Source organism: Peromyscus maniculatus, chromosome 5, assembly GCF_049852395.1.
Source record: "Peromyscus maniculatus bairdii isolate BWxNUB_F1_BW_parent chromosome 5, HU_Pman_BW_mat_3.1, whole genome shotgun sequence".
NCBI lineage: Eukaryota > Metazoa > Chordata > Mammalia > Rodentia > Cricetidae > Peromyscus > Peromyscus maniculatus.
Window position 1 is genome coordinate 115,592,744 of NC_134856.1, and position 23,462 is coordinate 115,616,205.

The 23,462-nt window shown below is 43.9% G+C and overlaps 1 long non-coding RNA gene across 2 annotated transcripts; it reads left to right on the forward strand.

The window, feature by feature from the left end:
• The first annotated feature begins 5,750 nt into the window (after positions 1-5,750).
• Positions 5,751-21,506, forward strand: LOC121829801 (uncharacterized). Of its 2 annotated transcripts, none has more exons than XR_013051554.1 (5): positions 5,751-5,970; positions 6,436-6,494; positions 7,747-7,904; positions 10,087-10,304; positions 21,257-21,506. It is a non-coding gene; the product is annotated as an uncharacterized LOC121829801 (long non-coding RNA). The 2 variants fall into 2 exon arrangements; XR_013051555.1 differs by having other exon boundaries at positions 5,853-5,970; positions 10,099-10,304.
• Positions 21,507-23,462: the final 1,956 nt, after the last annotated feature.

The following is a 23,462-nucleotide window of genomic DNA, read 5'->3' on the forward strand; positions in this document are numbered from 1 at the left end:
TATATGCCAGGCAAGCACCCTACCACTGAGCTACACCTCAGCCCTGAGATTAGCACCCTCATAAGAGAAGCCATTACCAATCATTACATTTGCAAGTTCCTTGACCTTGAACTCTCTTGAACTTCAGAACTGAGTGATAGACTTATGTTGTATATAAATTACCCAGGCTGAGGTATTTTGTCATAGTCACACAAACAGACCATGTCAGAGCCCAAGGTACTTAGTAGAACAGGAAACATCCATATAAAGGTAAGGCATTAAAACTAGTCTCTTTGTGAGGGGAACAGGAAACAGTCCTATTATGAAGAAAAGGCATAGAGAAAAGCTGCCCACCTCCACCTTGGCACATGGAGGAGAGAAGAAACTCCTGTGAGAATCTGAATCACAAAGACATCTGATAGGCTGTGCACTGAACTGCTGAGCACAGCATTGTTGGTGGTTTGTAGACGAATTTCTAAATGGTCTTATTAAATAAAAAACATGGAGTCAAATATAGGGGTGAAAGCCTTAGAGAGATCAAGGAAATAGTGAAAGCCACCAGCCAACCTTACCTCACCAACTCTGCAGCTTCCAAATGTGAGTTACTTCCTGTCTACCCACATCTATAAGCCTTGCTGTTCTGCCATATGATTTGCTCTCTCCATTCAGCTACACCACTTCCTCTTCCTATATAGCTCTGTCACTTCCTGTCTGTCTATACAGACCTCCATACCTCCATGGTTAACTAGTTTTGGAATTTAAGGCATGAGCCACCACACCTGGCTCTGTTTCCAGTGTGGCCTTGAACACACAGAGATCCTGCTTGCCAAGTAATAGGATTAAAGACATATGCTACAGCTGCCTGACTTCTTTGTTTACTTATAATGGCTGGCCTTTTTCCTCCAGGCAAGCTGTATTTATTAAAGCACAAATAAAATACTACCACACTTCAGCACAAATAAAATATCACCACAGTGGTTGGTTGTGCCAGGGGCTTATAGAAGATTCAAATGCTGATTCTCATTCATTCATTCATTCAGTCAGTCAGTCAGTCAGTCGGTCATCAAGATGTAGTCTCTCTATGTAGCTCTGACTGTCCTGGAACTTGCTATATAGACTAAGCTGACTTCTGCCTTTCAAGTGCTAGGATTAAAGGGATGTGCCACCACACCCTGGCCCTCAGATGTTGATTCTTTATAGATGACTGGTGGTAGATGTTGAAGTGGAAAGCATGCCTAGCACATAATGACTTCAGTTATTTATAGCCACTACTGAGCCATGTGTTCCTCCATGCTGTATTTATGAGATTTCCTCGAGTCGCTCAAGTTCCTGTTCTACGATCCTACTGACCACCATGAGCTGTGGTTTGAATGTAAGTGTTGTTCCCTAAGCATCCACACACCAATGGTTTGGTCCCCAGGGTGGTTTATTCAGAGGTGCTGTGGCTTTTTAAGAGGTAGTGCCTATTGGGAGGACCTTAGACTACTGAGGATATACCCTCAAAGGGGACTGTGGGGTTCTTGTCTCTCAGTCTCTTTCCACTTCCTGGCTTTTACTATTAGCTGGTTGCTTTGGCATACCCTTGCCATCTGGTACCCTCCACCAGAAGCCAAATTAATAAGCCATTCAGTCTGATTTATATCTGTAAATTGTAAACCAGATAACCCTCTTCTCTTTATAAATTAATAGCCTTAGATATCTGAACACTCCATCTCCATGGTTGCATTATTTGGGGAGGTTTAGGAGGCACATGAAATGAGTCTTTTCTGTCCCACCAGCCAGTTCACAAATAATGACAAGGAGACTTCTTATTAATTATGAAAGCTTGGCCTATAGCTTAGACTTGTTCCTAACTAGCTCCTATAACTTAAATTAACCATATTTTTATTAATCTACATTCTACCACATGGCTTTTACCTCTATCCCATTCTGTGTGTCTGACTTGTTCTGCGTCTGGCTGGCTTCTCTGCCTCTCTTCTTCCCAGAGTCCTCTCTGTGCCTGGAAGTCCCACCTATATCTCCTGCCTAGCTATTGGCCCTTTGGCTCTTGACTAAACCAATCAGAAGGCACCTTGACAAAGACACATCTTCACAGTGTATAAAAAGATTATTCCACAACGGGCACAACCATGTTGGGAGAAGTATGTCCCTGGAGGCTGGCTTCAAGAAAGTATCTGTTCCATTTCCAGGTCACTCTCTCTGCTTCGTGCTTTGGTTCAAGATGTGAACTCTTCGCTTCCCTGTCCAGCCTCCAAATCTACCTTCTGCCATTCCTTCCTGCTGTGATGGTGATGGTGAGGACTCTTGTCCCTCTAGAACTGTAAGCCAAATGCACTCTTCCTTTTAGAAGTTATCTTTGGCATTTTTTTTTTAATTATTACAGCAACAGAAAAAAAAATAATACAAAAGTACCTGCCTATTTTTTTTTTTGTAGGACACTTGAGATTGATTGGCAGTGCGATTTCAGAAAGGAAAGCATGAACCCAAAGTGCCTTGAACACGTAGCTGAAATGACCAACACTGCTCCTGCATTAGTGAGCTTTATATCACTGTCACAGAAGCCCTGAGCTAGTCACTCTAGGAGAGGAGGGTCCTTTGGCTCACTGTGCTGGTCATGGGCAGTTGGTCCTACTGCTTCAGGCCCCTGGTGAAGCAATCGTGTCTAGCTGGGAAAAGAGATCGAAAGAGGAAACAGCTGGAGTCTCATAATCCCCTTCAAGGGTGTACCTCAATGACCTAAAGACTAGCCCCCCCCCCCTCTTAAAGGTGCCACCATCTCCTGCCAGTGCCAGGATGAGAAAGAAACCTTTAACACGAGGGCCTCTGGGTGACATTTAGCTACACCACAGCAATTCCCAGAGAAGAAAGGACCTATCGGGACAGGAAGTGAACAGGAAACAGACAAGAGATGAGGTGACATAAACACAGACTTGTGGGAGATGCTGCTAATGTGGACTCTTCTCACACACAGTCCAACTGCAGCTTTCTCCTTTTTAAACAGTATTCAGGCTCCCCTTAACCCCAGCTTGACAGCCTAGTGCTTAAGACATCGATGAAATGCTACTTCCGCAAAGACCCACAGGTGCTAACCCAAAAACTTAGCTCTTGTCCCAGTTTAGCAGTTCACTCTGTAGTCAGATATGCATGCCCAGGCCCAGGAACATGGATTCAAGCTCCCCCCAAGTACCGCCTCCACCTTGGAAGTGGATACATGATGATGTTTTATTGCTTGCAGAACAAAGAAAGTCATAAATCAGAGTGTTTACAGGATGCAATGGTGGGGGCCACAGCTGTGTCACAGAAAAGCAGGGGAATGTCTGCAGGTGCTGCTTATCATAGCTGTAGTGCTGGGATTCGTAGAAGCTAATGGCCAGCTGAGAATACACTGTAAGATTTTGGTGGTCACTAGGATGTTGGGTCAGACAGAGGTGTGGGCAGTGAATGGCCTTCAAAAGAACTAAAAATAGCCCTAGATAATTTGGCTCTGGTGTGAAACATTTTAGGTCTCCATAATCTTAAAGTTTAGTTATTTGGCCTTGTTAGGTTCTCTCTCTCTCTCTCTCTCTCTCTCTCTCTCTCTCTCTCTCTCTCTCTCTCTCTCTCTCTCTCTCTCTCTCTCTCCCTCCCTCCTTCCCTCCCTGCCTCCCCCTCCTGCCCCTGCCATGTGTGTGTGTGTGTGTGTGTGTGTGTGTGTGTGTGTGTGTGTGTGTGTGTGTGTGTGTTTCTTTCTTCTGGGAACTTCACAGGTAATGCTACAAAACAGCCTGATTATATCCAGAGACAGCTGGTGGCTTTTCTCCTGGCCTCTGGGTTCTGCCTAGATGCAGGATGAGACTCTCATTATGAGACAACAACATCAAAAACACTGCGTGGCTTGGGGGTGCCCTAGATATCTCGTCTCCACTGACTATGAATATCTCTGTGCATCTCAGCTGAGCAGTCAAGAGGGGTTCTGGGCAGCCAACCTAGATACAAAGAGTCATTCTTGGACTCACCCAAACATTTTAAGGCCCGACTTTTTCAGTCAGGAGTGCAGCTGCCTGGAGACACTGGCAATGTTATCAGGGGTTACTTCACCAGCTCGCTCCAGACAACAGGAGGTACCTCAGACTGTCTGAGAAGCTCAGTTTCTGAAAAGAGCTGACAGCAACTTCGGGAAAGAATCCACATGGCTGGCCAAGGTCACTCGCTCCCTGAATTGCCTTGCACAGTGTGCAAGGCTGGGTGCAAACACACACCTCCCCTCCTGGTTCCCCAGGGATGTAGGGTAACATTTTGTGGATTCTTCTTTCCATTTACAAAGAGCCTGTGTGCAGGGAAGGAATGAAACCCCAAGCTCTAAGGATTTCTGCTGGGGCCAGGATAGGGGGAGGGGAACTTAATCCCAAGACCAGCTGCCATTGGAAGTCTGTTTGCAGTGCTAGGGAGCATGTAAGCATCTTTGTTTGCTGGGCAAGGCTGGGAAAATGACTTGCCTGAGCCCTGTCGCCAAAGGCTCCGGGAGAAAGCTGACATTCTTCTTCCTGTTTCCAGGGGAAGGGGAACAAATCCATTAAAGGTTCAGCTTCCACACACTGGCTAAACACTCACAGGCTGGTGGTTTATCTTGGCTCCTGAGCCACTTTGAACTACTCATTAATTGGCACTGCCCTATCGGGGACAAACAATCCCATAAATAACGCTCATATCCCATCATAGCAAGTAACGGACAGCTACCCTGTCCGGCGTGTTCCCCCTCCCCCTTTTGGGAAATGACTTCTGGTCACTCGGGGCCTTTCTCGTTTTAAGCAGGCTGAGGCCAAGGTGTGAAGCTCCTCATTTCCAGCATGCATCCCACTGTGCAGTGTTGGGAAGCGGTTGCTTTGGAGCACGTGGCAAAATGTGTCCCCCAAGGGCCAAATGAACAGGCCTCTGCATCCTGGCCATACTGTCTTTCATTCAAAGCCAGTGGCTTGCGGGGGAGGGGGGTGTCTTGACTCAGGGGACCAGGGTACAACATATGAGCTGGGTGTTTCTCTTTGTGTGAGGGAGGCCTCAGAGGCTGCTGCCGACCCTGCCGTGGAGATGTGGCTTCTTGAACCTTCCAGGCTGCGCAGGTAGAGGCAAACCAGCTGTTCCTCAGGGCAGCATGCTTTTTCTGGGAAATGTGAGGCACAGCCCTAACAACAGTCATTGAATCTTGATCCGTGTAAGGCCCTTGGGCTGTGAAAATGTTGGGCTTGGAGCACATACGAGTTAGTGTACTTTCTGGAGTAGGGAAACAATCTCTTTTTAACTCTCCTTTCCCTACCACAGGTGTCTGACAAGTTCAAAAGTCAATATCTCAGCCATATTTTTTTTTTGGAGGGGGCACAAAATCCACAGTGGTACTTCCATGATGATGCACAAAAATTCAGCCCTCATCCACAGAGGCTCTCCCTTCCTTCAAGTGGTGTGTGATAACCACAGCAGGAGCCGTGGAGCCAGGAGCCTTGGAAGCCCAGCTCTCCCCCCACTGAGTTCTCCAAGCAATTGTCTCCAGATCTGTAATGGGAGGGTCCTAAAATGCATGATTCAGAGAGAGCAACAGATATGAAAGTATTTCTAAACAGCATGAAGCTGATTGTGATGGCACCAGGCAGCTGACTTTGTGTCCTCTCTGTCCCTGTAAGTAACCCCTGGAAACTCACTGGTTCACCAAGTTGGACTTGGTGATTCTGTTGCTCTGCTCTCTCATTGTTGGGCTTGGTGATGCTGCTGCTCTGGTCTGTCATCATTGGACTTGGTGATACTGTTGCTCTGGTCTGTCATTGTTGGACTTGGTGATACTGTTGCTCTGGTCTGTCATTGTTGGACTTGGTGATTCTGTTGCTCTGGTCTGTCATCGTTAGACTTGGTGATACTGTTGCTCTGGTCTGCCATCATTGGACTTGGTGATTCTGTTGCTCTGGTCTCTCATTGTTGGACTTGGTGATTCTGTTGCTCTGGTCTGTCATCAGTTCCCTGGGTGGGGTGAGTAGATATCCATTCAGATAGTCCCCAGAAACAGTGTCTCATAGCACTCAGCCACCTCCAAGGTTCCCCTCCCAGGGACCCTACTCACCCAAAATGACTCAGGTGTTGCAGTGTGGTTTTTAACCTGGGAAAGAAAAAGGCATGGCCAGCAAATCACTGATGCCCAAACCTGGCAACATTCACAGCATTAGGTGGGCCTAGCGGGTATGTGCCCCTGAAGGGGACTCACCCTCCGACAATGTCACAGAGTAGAGAATAGGGTGCATATCCATCATCTCTCATTAATCTGGCATCACTCCGCTCAGGCCAGTGTTTGGAAAAGCCTTCCTCTCTGCTCCCAATCTCTCTTCTTCCTTCCTCCACAATGTTCTAGGTCTCTTCTATCCCTCTGATTCCCTGGGGGAATCCTGGCCCCATAGCATGGCTCTAGAGGTCATACCAACTATGTATTTTTGTCCTCAGGGAAGAGCATCAGGAGCAGGAGTTAAGGAAGTTTTCCTGCTGTGTGGAAGCTTCTAGAAGTAAGTTTCTAGACACTATGTCACCAGTTCCTATACCAAGCCCCCTCATCACTAGAGCAAAGAAGGGGAAGAGAAAGCCAGCCTCACCATGTACCTTAAATGTTTTCTGTGACTATAGCATCAGACACTGTCCCTTTTGGGCACTTCTGGCAGCAGGAGCTCTTCTGATGTCCATAGAGTTCTAAGACAGAGATGCTATTGAATCCCCTTCCCCTCCCCTGACAGCTCATTGCCAAGGAGAAATGGTAACTTTTTTCCCCCCTGAGACATCTTAAAAATAGCAGAAGGGTCAGGGGAAGGTTAAGTGACCTCCACAGGGCCATGCCAAGCTCAGGAAGTTCTGATGCTGAGACGTGTCGGTCTCCAGAGACCTGGGAGCTTGACACAATGGGGTCCTTTCTAACATCTGCTGCTACAGGCTGATGAGCTAAATCAATCCCCGTTCCTAGTAATCAGCGGAGGCAAATGGCCTGCCCTTCAAACCAGCTGTCGGCAGTGACTATAAATTGGTTCATTTTATGCAGAACGATGCCGTGTGATAGGCTGTCAGCTAAATAAATGCTTTCTTCGATTCCACTTGAAACAGCAAGTCAAAGAGGGACAGTATATGAATGGAAGGAGCCAGAGCACTGAGCAACCATCTCCTCAGTTGTGTGGAAGCTCTATAACAGTTTTACAGGAGCTAAACTTTGAAGTTTAGCTCCATCAAGGTCATCATCCTTACAGTGACACTTCACATCTACAGAGCAACTCTGTCCCAGGCTCCAGACGAAGGGGATAGCTGAGCTCTCTGCTTCTTGATGGGCCAAGATGGTGCTGCAAGCTCCTATTAACATAAGCCAAGCTTCCCGGGCTGCCATGATGGACTGTACTACAACCATTAAACTGTCCTGCCTTAGGCTCCTTCTCTTAGGGCTTCTGTCACAGGAGTGAGAAAAGTAATCCAGATTGAAGGGAGGAGAGTTTTTATAGCATTTCATACCAAACAAAAGCAAAGATAATTTGGAGTTATAATCAGAGGTGTAATATTAATGTTATAAACATTTCAAGTTCCCTGACACCAGTGTTGCTGCTGGGTTTCAGGAAACAGCATCACATTCTGTAGCCCAGGCTAACCTAAAATTCACTAAGCATTCTAGGCAGGCCTTGAACTTGCAGCATCTTCCTGACTTAGCCTCCCACATTAGATATGTGTTTATTTGGGGTTTTGGTCAAGTTTCTTAATTCCTCCTGTCCTTCTGTTTTTCCTTAGACCTGTGACTTACAGAAAGCTGTTCTCTAATTCCACCCTGGATATCTTAGGCATACAACACTTCTAGCCTTTGCAGGAGGAGACCACTGAAACTTAATGGAGATACAGACCACACATCCAAAGGGTCTTCTCTGTAACGAGTTATTAACTACAAAGAGGTAAGATGTAACATCCTTCAAATATAATGGAGATGAGGACTTTTTAAAAACTTAGTGTAAGTTGTATAAGTTGGCCAACGGGATCTGAATAAAGATGAGTTAAGATCTGGATAAGAATGACACCTGCTCCCAAGCTAGGATTTGAAAGACACCTGCTTGAGGCTATAATCCCTCCTAATTAAAGATGCTATGGGAGACTCATCATGGATATGAAATTTCTACAGAGACCTTCATAAAGAGGCAGCATCATGTACTTTCAGAGTGATGTATGTGTCACAGTTTTTATGAATGATAGCTATAACTTGAAAGGGAAATAGGAGTGTCTTGACAAGCCTTTGTGCCATGGCCTTAATTTATGCAGAGATAAGTGTGGTTTTAATTTCACATGTAGGGATGTATGGAGCAAGAGATTTTCAGAGGCTTTCTACCTGGGGCTGGGAGTGGGGCTGGGGTTGATGGGAAACTCTTGGGCAATGGCCCAACAATTGGTAATAAACATGAAAGTGGAGCATTTGTTGACCAAAGTCTCAAGTATCAACTGCTTGAAGCTGCCCCATCTTTCATTAGGAATGTCCTGGCCAGGGAATTTTTTTGGTGGAGGCAAGTCTGTTTCTACATTTTCTGAGCTCCAAAGTAGTTCTCTCAGTTAGCCACAAGGGAGTCCACAAGCAGTCTAGGGAAGAGGATGTCCTCTGGCACTGTAACATCTGGTAAGGAACTGAAGACAGGTAAGGCCACCTCCTGCGGGTGGAATATGCAAGAGGACCCCGGTGACTTGCATCCTGTCTTAAGAAGGACATGGTAGGCTGGTGAGCTTTAGGGTTATTTCTATGTTCCAAAGTGCCATAAACAGACAGATGTGGATGGGCACAGGCTCAGGGGCAGGGAGAGGATTTCTAAGACACGTTGTATGTACCCAACCACATTCACTTAAGTAGCATAAAACACAGGGTTGACAGGGGCTGTATCTTACATTAGAAGCCCGTGAATGACTTGTTGCCATAGAAAGTGATCTGGGAGGCACTTTGGGAAACACAAGAAAAGGGAGTCAGGGCCTCCTCAGGGAGGCTAATAGAATGCCTCTTCATTTTTTAATTATTAAATTAAATTTGATTATTTTTGAGTTAGTTTCATGTAGCCTCAGCACTGAGTTGAACTAGAGATCTAGCTGAGGATCACCTTGAACTTCCGATGCTTCTTACTCCACCTCCTGAAAGCTAGAATTAAAGGCATGCACCACCATGTTAAGGTTGTATGGTGCTGGGCTCCAGGGCTTCCTACATAATAGGTATACTAGCTAGTTTCTGTTGACTTAACACAAACTAGAGTCACCTGAAAGGAATGACCTCAGTTGAAAAGTAGCCTCCGTCAAATTGGCATGTAGGCAAATCCTTGGGGGCATTTTCTTGATTGATAATTGTAGTGGGAGGGTCCAGCATATTGTGGGTATTGCCACCCCTGGGCAGGTAGTCCTGGGCTGTATAAGAAAGCAAACTGAGCAAACCATGAACAGGAAGCCAGTAAGCCGGGCGGTGGTGGCGCACGCCTTTAATCCCAGCACTCGGGAGGCAGAGCCAGGCAGATCTCTGTGAGTTTGAGGCCAGCCTGGGCTACCAAGTGAGTCCCAGGAAAGGCACAAAGCTACACAGAGAAACAAAAAAAAAAAAAAAAAAAAAAGTAAGCAGCATTCATTCCTCTATGGTCTCTGCTTCAGTCCCTGCCTCCAGGTTCCTGCTTTGGCTTCCCTTGATGATGGACTATAACTGTAAGATGAAATAAACCTTTTCCTCTCCAAACTGGTTCTGGCAAGCAGCTCCAACTGTGCCATGTCCCTGTTAAATAGGCACCTCAGGTTAGAGTTCAGGGTGGAAGGCAGGGTACACTGAGATCCGTACCCTGTAACAGGTAGGAACTGAGGTATACTGGGAGAACATGCCAGATCTGCTTTGATATGTTAAATAGGCACCCTAGCCATTTGTCCCGGGTTTGAAACTTAGCAGTCCCCAGCCTCTATTTTAAAAGTTTGAACAGATGTCAGGGCCTTTTGTGGGAGAAAAGGCAGGCTGTTTTGTAAGTCGCCACAACCCTTAGCTGCATGTGGAATTTGTGAATGATGAATGATGAATACGTTGCCACTGGAATCTGGAGAGGACTCACTGTGGACTTGCTTTCCCTTAATGAGTGTGTTATACAGGTTACCTTGGCAGAATGTGTCATTAATCTAATGCCACCCCTGTGTCCTGTGGGTAAGATATTGCATAGCAGCAAAGCTGTTCAGGTCCCCGTGGTGTGCTGTGTCCCTCCAGAGAAGACAGATTGTGCCTAGATGGCTGTTGCGGGAAGCTGTGTAGAGAACATACTGGCCAAGTCTATAAATAACCACTTGTGGCTGTGGATGAGGTAAGATGGGCAATTTTAATAGTTCTGGGTACTGGAGGCCATAGTAGAAGGAACCACAGGATTAAGTGAGGCCCCAGGAGTTCTTATTTATCTTCCTCCAGGTTCAAGAACTAGCAAAGCAAAAATTGGGTCTACTAAACAGATAAGCAGTGGGAAAGTCATTTCCTTTTAATTAGATATTAGGTAATAAGCTTTAATTATTAAAGGTCATTTTAATTAACATTGGGCAATATTAACTACTTTAACTGAGAGTCTGTGGGGCCTAGTTATCAAATTAATTTGTAATTGCCAATGACTTAATTTAATTTGAATTTATCACTCATTGTCTTAAGGTTTCTGTGCTCAATATAGAATATTTTAGGTCTCTGGATACTATATAGGACTATACAAAAATTGTAATTAAATTTATCATACCTATTTTCCCTCTTTCATATCAGTTTTTTTGAAGACTACAGGGTGTTAATATTCTGACCTGCCCCCTTGAAATCCCACCCCTTGGGGCCGCCCTGCGTCCTGATGTAGAAGCCTCTTCTTAAGGAAAAACTCCTTCTCTTTCTCTCTCTCTTTCTCTCTTCTCCCCCTCTTTCCTATCTTCTCCCCATCTCTCTATTATAATAAACCATTTCTGCGCGAATTGTAGGATCTGGGTTGTGAATGTCCACCCGCTGCCGAGCCGCCTGCCAGTCCACCAATGCATCTGCCCAGCATGTCAGCATGTTTCCCTGCACACTCGGTATATCCTCTGGGTCCCCACATAATATATCATAACACAGGGGACCTCAATGTTTACACTTACTGATATTCTCAGGTGTAACTAATATGAGTCCCAATATTAAGTCTATGACATTTTGTCAATGAAGTCCCTCCTCTTTTTCCTTTTGTAGTAAGCACTGTGTCATTGGGTTCCAAGCCTAGGATCCCTGACGCCACCATAGAAGCCATTCTGAAGTTCGTTTTCCTACTCCTCACTGGGACAGGCCAATCAGGCTTATCGACCACTGGTCAGTACTGTCTGGCCGATTGTTGTAGTTCATTTTTTTTTTTTTTATAAAGAATACAAGTATATTTGCCAGGAAGTTGAAAAGCATGGCATGTGGTGGTATTGTATTCCCCAAAATATTGTGTACTCTAATAAATTTATCTGGGGTCAGAGAACAGACAGCCACTAGATACAAAGGCTAGAAAATGGTGGCACTCACACCTTTAATCCTAGCATTCCAGAGATAGAAATCCCTCTCGATCTCTGTGAGTTCAAGGCCACATTGGAAATAGCCAAGCATGGTGACACACGCCTTTAGTCCCAGAAAGCCAGCCTTTAATCCCAGGGAGTGGTGGTAGAAAACAGAAAGATATATAAGGCATGAGGACCAGAAACTAGAAGAATTTGGCTGGTTAAGCATTTGGCTGGTTCAGATTTTGGCCTGGTTAAGCTTCAGGCTTTTGAGCAGTAATTCTGCTGAGACCCATTCCGGATGAGGACTCAGAGGCCTCCAGTCTGAGGAGACAAGACCAGCTGAGGATCCGGCGAGGTGAGATAGCTGTGGCTTGTTCTGTCTCTCAGACCTTCCAGTATTCACCCCAATAACCGGCCTCGGGTTTGATTTTATTAATAAGAACTTTGAAGATTCCTGCAACAATGGCATTGGCATGCTTTAGAATAATTCATAGCAACAAAAAGAGTTGTTGGTTGACTTTTGCACCAAATTAACAATAGATTTGGTTAAAATCAGCCAACTAACAAAATTTCATCGTCTTAATCAAGACTGTGGCTCAAATTATAGGGTTTCTTTCTGGGTTATAACATGACCGAGAACATGTATTAGGCCATGTAAATCTGGATAGCTTATTATCCCACAGATCCTGAGGCTCTGTAGCATGATGCTAGAGCTGGGATCTGGTGAAGACCTTGTGGTAAATTGCATCGTGGTGGGAGTTTCTTTGAATGGAACAGATCACATAGTGAGACAAGAATCCAGAGAGTCATTGGAGTTCTGGGAGATTTATGTCCCAAGGACAGTTTTCCTAATGACCATTTGTTTGGCTTCTTTTAAAAGTCCCACCACCTCTTAATTCTGGCAGGCTGAGGTCCAAGATTTCAACACATGAAACTTTGGAGGACATACTTAGAGAATATCCAAGTATTGCAGCATTATGTGAGTGAGAGCAACCTTGAAAACCACTAAATCCTGTCCTGGGGGCCCCTTCCTGAAACTTCATCTAATCCTGATTCTCAAAGACTTCAGCTCCAAATACATTAGCATGTGAATTGAGGACCTGAGCTGCAGATTGAGTTTTAACAGAGACAAACCCTAGAAAGCACTGGCCTTGGCCTGTCTCACATACTTGGAGAGAAGTCACACCTTGCTAATAATACTCATTGTTCAGGTGGCCATAGTGTTAGGGTTTCACGGCAGGTGGTTGGCTGGGGCGGGGGGTTGAGGGTTGGGGGGGTGGATTGGGAGGGAGGGAGGGGCAGCATCCCTGTATGGCTAGAAGACACAGTCTAGCCCCTGGTGTCTCAGTCTTCTGGCTTTTACAGTCTTTCTGCCCCTCTTATGGTATGTTCCCTGAGCCTTAGATGTAGGGTTTGCATTGTAGATGTCACCGCCATTGGGGCTGGCACCTCGCGGTCACTTATTCTCTGTATTTTAGTAAGTTGTGGATTTCTGTAGTAGCATCTGGCTGCTGCAAAGAGAAGCATCTTTGATGAAGGGTGGGAACTGCACCCACCTGTGGGTATGAAGATTAGTAGTTAGAATGTAGTTAGAAATTATATGGGTTCAGGAACACATCAGTAGTGGGTTCTCCTCTAGAGTCTGGGACCTCTTTGGCCACACGTAGTTTGGAAGAGGTGAGGAAGGGTAATATAGGGAAAGAGGAAGGAAGGAGAGATAACACTACAGATGTCTGAAACAGCCACTGTTGGAATTCCTGGCCACTCTCCCAGCTACGTGGCTACACATGTGCTGTCCAGTAGCCAAGCAAGAGGCTTAGTCATCCCAGGGCCTTACATCCTGCGTAATCCATGTGCTGCATGGTAATCTATGCATATGCATGGCATAGCTCTGTAAGCCCAAATGCGCATGTGTGGGGAGAATCCATAAAAAATGGGTCACAGACCCGTCCCCCCACATCCCTGCACAATCTTCCACAGACCTAAGCACCTTCCCCTTTGTTCCTTCTCTTAATAAACTCTTATAGTGGGTTTTGTTGTGCTTCGTGGCTTTTCTAACACGGTGAACAGGGCCACTAAACACGCATGCACACCGAAGCCCTTGGAAGTCCGAGTCTAACTTTTGTCCGTTTTCTCCTTCCCCCATTGGTCCCAGGGGTAGAATCAGGCCCTCATGCTTGCACATCCCCTTTACCCACTGAGCTCTCTTGCTGGCCTCCCTTTTCCTCCTTCGGGATTGAAGCAGGGGAATCACTCAGCTGTCACAAAGGAACAACTTTTCCTGGAATTTGCTAGTTGAGATATCACTGCAGCAGGGCTGAGGATGTAATTCAGTTCTGGGACTGCTTGACTAGCATTCATGAGGCCTTTGGTGAGAGAGAGAGACAGAGAGAGAGACAGAGACAGAGAGAGAGAGAGAGAGAGAGAGAGAGAGAGAGAGAGAGAGAGAGAGAGAGAGAGAGAGATCTCACGTTAGGGCTGAGAAGCAGTGGCTGCCAGCTGCATTTGTGAATGACCTAAGCTGATTTGCAATTCCATGGTTATGACTTTACAGATCTATTCAGACTTTCATGTGTGCAAAGCTCTCTGTGCTGAGTTGGGCTGCAACACTGGTTAGCTGCTCTAATTGGTTGAATTCATAGAAGAATATTTGGAGTTGATTAAGAGAGGTTGATATGTAAATTAATGTAAAGTCTATGTAAATCCATTTTCTAGTGGCAGAGCTAACCCCTATCCCACACTCCCCACCCCCACCTCCCCTTTGAACTCATGGGCTCAAGCCACCCTCTTGTCTCAGCTTCTGGAGTCCCTAGAGCCACTGGGCATACACCAGCAGGCCGTGCTCTACTTGATGCCAGTAGGCAGTCTGACGCATGCCACCCAGGAGGCCACGGAGGATCACCTCCCTCCTAATCAGCTTCAGATCCCACCTCCCTTTTCCCCAGGAACACACTGTGGAGTTTCAAACCTGAGACAAATGGCTGAGGTGCCTATTTTACCTATCAAAGTGGGCCAGCTCGCCAGATTCTCCGAGCACCCTCAGACCCTGCCAGTTACAGGGTATGGCTTGCACACCACACCTTATACACTGAACTCTCCTGCCCAGGGGCTCGGTTGCCCTTCCCCCAGAGGCTCTTCCCTGTATAATCCAGACATTATGATTGTCTGCCCACTTTGTACCTTTGGCCTCCTGGCTACTACACTTGGTTTCCCTCTCTCCCCTCTGCCCCTCTCCCCACATGGCCCAACTCAGTCTGGTCATGTCCACTGTGGACTCTCCCGGATGTCCCTGCCTCTGACTATCTCCCTTTTATCTGTAATAAACTTTCTCCTCCACCATACCTAGGAGCCGTCCTGTGCTTTCCTTCTTATTTCTTTTCTTTTCTTTTTTTCTTTTTCTTTTTTTTTCATTCACACACAAGAAAGGGACACATCACAACTGTCCCTCTTTAGAGTTCAGAATATCATGTGAAAAGGAGGAGGCTGGGGTGTCAGGGCTTTGTTAAGGATCACTGAGGGACAGCTACTTTCTCCTGCTCAAAAGAATGAGCTCTGAGTTCTCCCTCTGCCTCTGGGAGGAAACTTGACTTTATAAAGATCTGTTTAAAGGGCTGGGAGGAGCATGGAGAGAATGCTCAGTGGGTAGTGTTTGTTGCTGAAGCATGAGGGCCTAAATTAGGATTCCCAGTGCCCATTACTAGGGTGGGAGAGGGGAGACTGGAGGATTCTGGGGTGTACCAAATCAGCCAGTCCAGCTGGGTGGGAACCTTTGGGCTCAGTGAGAGACACTGTCTCTTAAAATAAGGTGAAGCGCAATTGAGAAAGCCATGGAATGTCAACCAACAGCCTCCACATGTGCATGTATATGAAAACACCCCACACACTCACACAAACGCACACAGTGAGTGAACACAAGTGCACAAAGTGGGGGCCACTGTGAAAGAAAGAGTGTGTGAAAAGGTAATAGTGTCTTGATGGTGTTGAAGGTGGTGTGTGCTTTGTGGGAGATCCTGACAAGACAGACTTTTCACCCAAAGCCATGCCCTTCTTTTCTGGCCACTTTGGCTGTCTCATACCCAGCTGCAAGTCCTTTTATTTCTTCCCAATAGAGTTCCCTGTAGATGTAACCAACTGTCTTATTAAATAAGAAACACAGAACCAATGCAAAGAAGAAAGCCAAGAGATCAGAGCTAAGAGCCTTACCTGCCTGCTGCAGCTAGCCAAGAGACCTCTCCGAAAAGGGACCTACTTCCTGTGTGGTTGTCTTCATATAGTCTTTCTGTTCTGCCTTCTCATTGGTTGTAAACCCAAACACATGACTGCCTCATCACTGCCTGTCTGTAGAGACTTCCAAGTCTTCTATGGTATTGAGATTAAAGGCATGTGTCTCCAATGCTGGCTGTATCCTTGAATACACAGAGATCTACCTAGCTCTGTCTACCAAGTACTGGGATTAAAGGCGTGTGCCACCACCGCCACACTCTTGCTATGGCTCTAATAGCTCTGACCCCCGGGCAACTTTATTTATTAACATACAATTAAAATCACATTTCAATACAAATAAAATACCACCATATTTCCCCTTTTCTATTTTAATAAAAAGAAAAAAAAGGTTATAACTAACAAAAGAAAAACTATATACAGAAGTACAATAACTATATACAATATATACAAGTAATAAATACCTAAACAATGTCTAGTCCATTTGTATTTGACAAATTCAGAGAAAATAATTTCATTATCTATCCTAATTTGTTAAGTCCAAAATGTATCTAATTCACTTTCTGTTCCCAACCTTGTTGTTTTAATATTACCATTCCTTTGAACCCTAAGGTCTGTTTTGACAGAAACATGAGGAAACACATGTTTTGCTGGTGGTACTCTTTAACAAGCTCTTTGCTGCAAGATGGGTAGCATCTCAGGAGAGAACGTATGTGACTCAGGGAGCGTATGACCTGCTCCTGGTGGAGAACTGACCGATTCTTGTTTCGGAGTCCTTTAGCCAAGCTGGAAAAGCCAAAGAATTCAGTCTGATGCACCAAATTGTGGGTGTGAACACACTTTTCTTGCACAGTGTGTAGGTGGGTACACACTCAACCCATATGGGTAAAAGAATGCTATTTCACAAAGCAACGGCCCCTATACTGACATATTCGAAGAGTATGCCCTTTCAAGAAGCAGATCAAATGCTGAAAAAAGGAAGGGATCAGTGGAGGAGATGGCCAGAAAGTTCATACACTAACAGAAGGAAGTGAAACATACACTGTAGTAGAAACATCATAGAAACATCATAGCCTCTTCCCTTAAGCCACCTATCTCTAAAAGGAGCAGTGATTGGCAGCTGAGGGAGGAGGAGGGAATTGATTATAAATGACCAGATGAAGAGGGGGAAAATCCCAGAAGCAAGTTGCTGTTGTGAGCAGTGGAGGGTACTTGGGAGCACTGACTGGAGCAGCTATTGCAGAACCAGAGAGGGCTGTGCAGGTCCTGAGCGAGCTACTTAACTACCTTCCCTCTCTGCCTCCTGCACTGTCCTCTTGGTCACCTGTCCTCTCTTTTGGCCAGTAAGAAACTTGGGAAAGATTCAGGGTAAGAGCTGCTGACATATTCTAGGGGTCTTGAAATGATACAGTCTAGGGGTCTGGATTGGGTGTGTTTTCTCTGCCAGTAAAAGAATTAAAAGGTAGGAAAAATCTGAAGTGCAACAGGTGGCAGAAGAGAACTCCCAAGTACCGCAGACAGGATCAGCAGTTGAAAGACAGTGTTTACTGGGGGTGAGGAAATAAAGGCACACAGCAGACATACAGAGAAAAGGTCCTCTGCAAAGCAGAGGGCAGACTCAGGAAGCAAACATCCATTTTCCTGTCAAGGGCTGAGGGTTTTAAGGCCTCTGAAAAGTTTTCTTCGGCTAATTTAGGGTTGATCAATTTGAAGAAAGATAGGATGGTTGGTTGGCCCCGAACTGTTGAATGACATGTCATGATCCAGTCTTGAACTTGTTGAACCAGCCCATCAACAGGGGCTTGCTGGTGGGAGAAAAAAAAAAAAAAAAAAAAAAAAAGCTGCCAGCCTTTTTGTCTCCAGTGAGGAGGAAGAAGAAGCTGGCCGTCTTAGAAGTCCACTACCTTTATTACCTGTCTATGGACACTCTCCCTATCTGCTTGCCTACCAGGGAGTCTGCCTAACCCCTAGTTTTTCACTGCAACAGAAACTCACAATAGAAGTCTGAAAGACTGGAAGTCCTGATTCAGGTTGCACATGGTGGCATAGGCTAATCACAACACTCAAGTTTGAGGTCAGCCTGGGCTACCCAGTGAGTTCCACACTAGCCTGTGTTCATCCCAAAGATTCAAAGAGGAAGACCACTGACCCAAATCATCATGGCCAAATTAATCAAAGCAAGCTATTTTTAAAAAATTCATGTATACAGGCTCACTCTCCATAAAAGTGGGGTTCAAGAGCTCAGCATTGGATGTGAAGGTTTTTATATGTCAGGGGAAGGGGCTTTCTAAATGAAAGGTTTGGCTGGCAAAATAGGAGGGATTACAGAAGTAGAACATAAGCATAACAAGTTGGTCATAATGATCTCCTGAAACAAAGACATGATTGCAAGGTGGTGATATCAAGGTTGTCATAACAACAGGTAGTCATAACAAAGTATCGAACATAAAAACAACAGTAGGATTGCAAAACGATTATAATAACTGTTTGAAATAAAGACATGTTTGCAGTTTCCTGAAACAGGAATACAGAACCATTTGCAGCTAAGCTTACAGGTGGGGCATAGCCCAGGCCTTGAGAAACAGAGGTTTGATCATAAACAGGAATGAACCTAGTTTGTCTTTACTATAACATGGCTTTTAAGCCTAAGATGGAGGCAGGCTGATTTATCACCTGAGCTATATAGAATCTGTCTCAGACACACAGTAACAAAACTATGACAATCAAATCTCTTTTTGAGAGACATCATTTTGAGAACTACTGGTATAAGGAAAACAGGAAGAAGTCTTCAGAACCACATAAATAATAGCACAGAAATAGACTGTCATGTGCCAGTAAGATTGCTCAGTGGTTAAAGGTGCTTGCTGTAAAGTCTAATGACCTGAGTTTTAACTATGAGCCCCTAATGTTAGAAGAAGTCTTCTGACTTCCACATCTATACTGTGGCACATGTGTATAAATAAATGAATAAATGTTATTTTTTTTTTTCCGAGACAGGGTTTCTCTGTGTAGCTTTGCGCCTTTCCTGGAACTCACTTGGTAGCCCAGGCTGGCCTCAAACTCACAAAGATCCGCCTGCCTCTGCCTCTCGAGTGCTGGGATTAAAGGTGTGTGCCACCACTGCCCGGCTAAATGTTAATTTTTAAAAAGTCCATAAAACTAAAGATAATTCCAGCTACTCAGCTATCTGTTTCACAGTCAGGTAAATCCAAAGAGACATAATGTAGGCTCACATGTAGTATCCCCAGTTCAACAAATATGCCTCCCTGTAAGTCCCAGAGGGTCTTTAACATGGATAGATTATATACCATAAAGAAAGGCTTTCTTGAATGGAAAAACACATATATTAAAAGAAAAGCCAGAGTTTCCACATCTTATAACAAATAAATTATATACTTTACCCTATCTTTTTGGGTATATCATCATCTATAATAAATACTTTCAATTTTAAGCTTGTAATTTTCCAACTGACTTTAAAAAAATCAAATCCAAATCTTAGACATATATCAAGGTAAAAGAAAGTGGACATAGAGTATTCAGGGTAACAGTGACTGGTCCCATCACCAGGACTGTTGTACCAAAATGAGCCTAGCAGAAGTAGGAGGGAGCTACAGAACTTCAAAGGAAGTGAACAAGAGAAAACAGCAGAGTAATGAACTGTATCTTGTCTGGGGTGAGAGGGATGAAGGTTCCTTTTAGCCAGAGTTTCTCCACAGCTTCTAAAAGGCCTTTTGCAGATGTATCAGGAGCACATGGAGCAGTTTGTAGGGTGAGAGTTATTGAGGGAGTGTGTGTGGAACATTTTGTATGGGTATACAGTGAAGTTCAGTAATGAAAACATTTAAAAGACAAGCTAAAGAGAAAATATGAAGATAATAAGGAGGAATGGAGTGATCAAGGGGCAGAGCCATAGGTGGCAGGGAACCAGAAGAAATTTCTGTCTGGTCCCTGTGTGTTTAGGCTCCATTTCAAACCAGTTGGGAGTTGTTGGCATGGAGGAAGCAGCATTGTTCTAGGAGGGCACAGATCCTATGCTTCCTTCCATGATGATAATGGATTGAACCTCTGAAACCGTAAGCTGCCACCCCAATTAAATGTTTTCCTTCATAAGAGTTGCCGTGGTCATGGTGTCTCTTTACCCATAATCTCACAGACAGCAGATCCTTAAGGCAAGCTGGGTGATTATGGGTAGGCTACCATACCTGTCAGACTTTTACCTCAGCTCCAAATTGCAGTCCACATTACCCACTGATTAATCTCCTATCCCCATCGCTGGCATTTTTCCCCTTAAGATTTATTTATTTTTATTTTATGTAGATGAGCATGTTGCTGGCATGTATGTATGTGCACCATGTGTACATATATACCTGGTACCCACTGAAGCTGTAAGAGGGCATCAGATCCCTTAGAACTAGAGTTATAGACGGTTGTAACCACCATGTGGGTGTTGAGAACTGAAACCGGGTCCTTTGCCTAGCAGCAAATGCTCTTAAGAACTGAGCTGTCTTTTCATTGTTTTTAAAGTCCATTTCCATTGCTTTTTAAGTTGAAAAAAAGGTAGTAAGATATCAGTGGATTCTAAGCCAAAAGCTTTCAAACAAAGCAGTCATTTTCTACAGGAATGATGGAAGAATCACAGGCATGCATCACCATGCCCAATTGGACTCTTCGTTTTGTTTAAAATTTTCACATGCAAGTGAAATTATGCAATCTTTTCCTTTCTGTATGTGGCTTATTTCTCTGAACACAATGTCCCCCTGGGTTAGTCTGCATTGTCTCGAATGGCAGTATCTCCATGTGAATGGAGACTGATGTGTTTCATTTTGCAGAGTTTGAAATATTAAAGTATACGCACCAAACCATAGATACTCAGTCAGGATTTCCATGGGCAACTGTTCTGAAAAAGCAGACTGTATTCACACATTTATTAGAGGTTATGGCCATCATGGGGATTCACATACAAATTAAGAACAACATTGTTCCAGATATGTCTCTAGTAAAATGAAACCATTTTTTCATATTATAATATAAAGCATATTATAGATATACCACACAATCCTATAGGACAAGCAATTATAGAAAAATCTAATTGCATTTTAAAAGATATGCTTAATAAACAGAAAGGGGTAATAAAGACCCCCAGAGTTAGATTGCACAATGCTCTATTAACTTTAAATTTTTAAATGCTAATGAGAAAGGAACGACAGTTGCAGAAAGACATTGGATAGTAGGAAAACAAAAACGAAAACAAACCTGCTGAATTAAATCAGCCTGTGTACTTTAAAGATGTGTTGACCTCAGAATGGAAACCAGGATATGGGTAATGCTGGGGAAGAGGTTTTGCTTTTGTTTCCACAAAAGAAGAAAAGCTACAGATACCGTCAAGATTGACAAGATTAGATTTGAATAGGAGAGACCCCTTAATTAGGAGAGACAATAGCTCATCAAATAGAGTGGTCATTCAATCTAAACTAACTTGTAAGACTAACAATTACTTTTTATTTGATCAGATATAACCTACCAAAAAAAAAGCAGGGCTTTGTTTTTGTGTTTCCAGGATAATAAAAGCATCCAACAAAGGAATCTAAGGACCACTGGACAAATGAGACACTAGAAAAAGAAGGACGAATCATGAAGAAAAAATGTCACAAGAAAAAGAGTAAATTGGCCATGTGGTACAGCACACTTCCAAAAGGATAAAATCTCATAAATCTTCCCAAATGTTTGTTTCTACTGCTCTCTATAGAAATATAAAGCAAATTGCCTTTTTGTGGTCCCAATTCAATTAAAAATCAAAGCTGGCTTTGGAGTTGGAATGTGGTTCTATCCTTCTTTAAAACCAAGCATGCTTGTTCAAAGAACATCCAAAATCTCTGTCTCATGTCAGAAGAGCCACCTGGTATGGAACAGAAGACAAACCAAAATTAAGAGACTATTCTATTGTCACCAACCTCATAATCCTTTGGTTGTGTTTTGACTCTTTAGAACTTTTCTTAAGGTATAAATATTATCTCAAAATTTATAAGATTATGTATGTATACACACATATATTACACACACACACACACACACACACACACACACACACACACACACACACGTGCGCACGCGTGCTTTCTGTTATATAGAGCACTAACCAATTCTAGAAATAGGTTCATTTAGCTTCCTGTATGTGATTTTGGTCTTGAGTCTGAAATAGGTAACTGGGAATTAAGTTTGTATACCCCAGATGTCCTTAACAAATTGTGGTCTTTTAACCTCTTGAAGATTTGCTGCATATGACATTTAAAGTGTTTAATTCTCTGCAGTGAACCATGACCATTCCTAACATCGACCTTTGAAGTTTCCATAAAGATGATGGGGCCCCACAACAACAAATCCACCTGGACTGTGGTAACACCATTAAGCTGACAAATACCACCCAAAGATCAGCTTAGGACTACAAGCTGCTCAGGACAAGTTCAAAGTGGTTAGTGAAAATGATCCAGCCTCATACACTACTCCAGTCAGGACTTAAGATAAGCCCTTCACTTTCCCATCACAGGGACTGCACAACATCTAGCCCTCTCAGGACTTGATCATTATCTCGATTTTCTCAAGGTCCCTTAAAGATGTTGGTGCCCCCAGACAACAGGAAGTAATTTCAAGAACAAGACACCCAGGCCAGGTGGCAGTGGTGCATGCCTTTAATCCCAGCACTCGGGAGGCAGAGCCAGGCGGGTCTCTGTGAGTTTAAGGCCAGCCTGGTCTACAGAGCAAGATCCAGGACAGGCACCAAAACTACATAGAGAAACCCTGTCTTGAAAAAACAAAACAAAAAACAAACAAACTAAAAACCCAACAAAAAAAGAACAAGACACCCACATTCTCCAAAGGTGGGGTGGGTGGTTTTTGGTCATTTGGTGAATTATCAATGTTTATCATAATTTAGGTGATTAGTTGCAAGTTGTTATTGGTCATAGTCAGAGAGGAAACTAAGGAAAGGGGATTTGATTCAGGGATCTTGTTCTGAAAATAAAAAGGAGGGATATAGGAATGGTAGTATTAAAGGGTAGATTATTGAATCTACTCTTTTTTTGGGGGGTGCGGTTATTCAAGATAGGGTTCTTTTTGTAGTTTTGGTACCTGTTCTGTATCTCACTCTGTAGATCAGGCTGGCCTTGAACTCACAGAGATCCACCTGCCTCTGCCTCCCGAGTGCTGGGATTAAAGGCGTGTGCCACCACTGCCCAGCTAAATCAACTCTTAAACTAAAAAGGCAACTACTAATCTCAAATAGTTCACATTGGTATGGATTTTTGTATATTGATACAAATTTAAGGTTATTTTTTGTTATACTGTATATGTTTGTATTCTTTAAGATATTATACCTATGCAGCTCATTTGAAAAGTTAATGTAAAGTTCTAATCCTTGAAAGCTATTTAGGATAGTAAATACAGATTAGTAATTAGTCATCTATAACAATCAAAGTTAGAGTCATGTTAGGTATGTTTTCAATGTCAAACAAAGATATATTTTAAAATAGATAGATGGTCTTCAAACACTTTGGAGACCTACAGAATATGCCACTTAAAACATTGTTGTAACATAAGGTCTTTTATAACAGTGAGACATGTGTGCTCTTGGCAGCACTAATTTACTTCAAAAGAGGATGATGGACATTGAATAACCTCTATATGGAGTTTGCTTTCTTTGTGGCAAAGTTAGCCACTGGGCAAAAAACTGTCCTTGCCTTGACTGCTGCCCAAAGTGGACAAGCAGG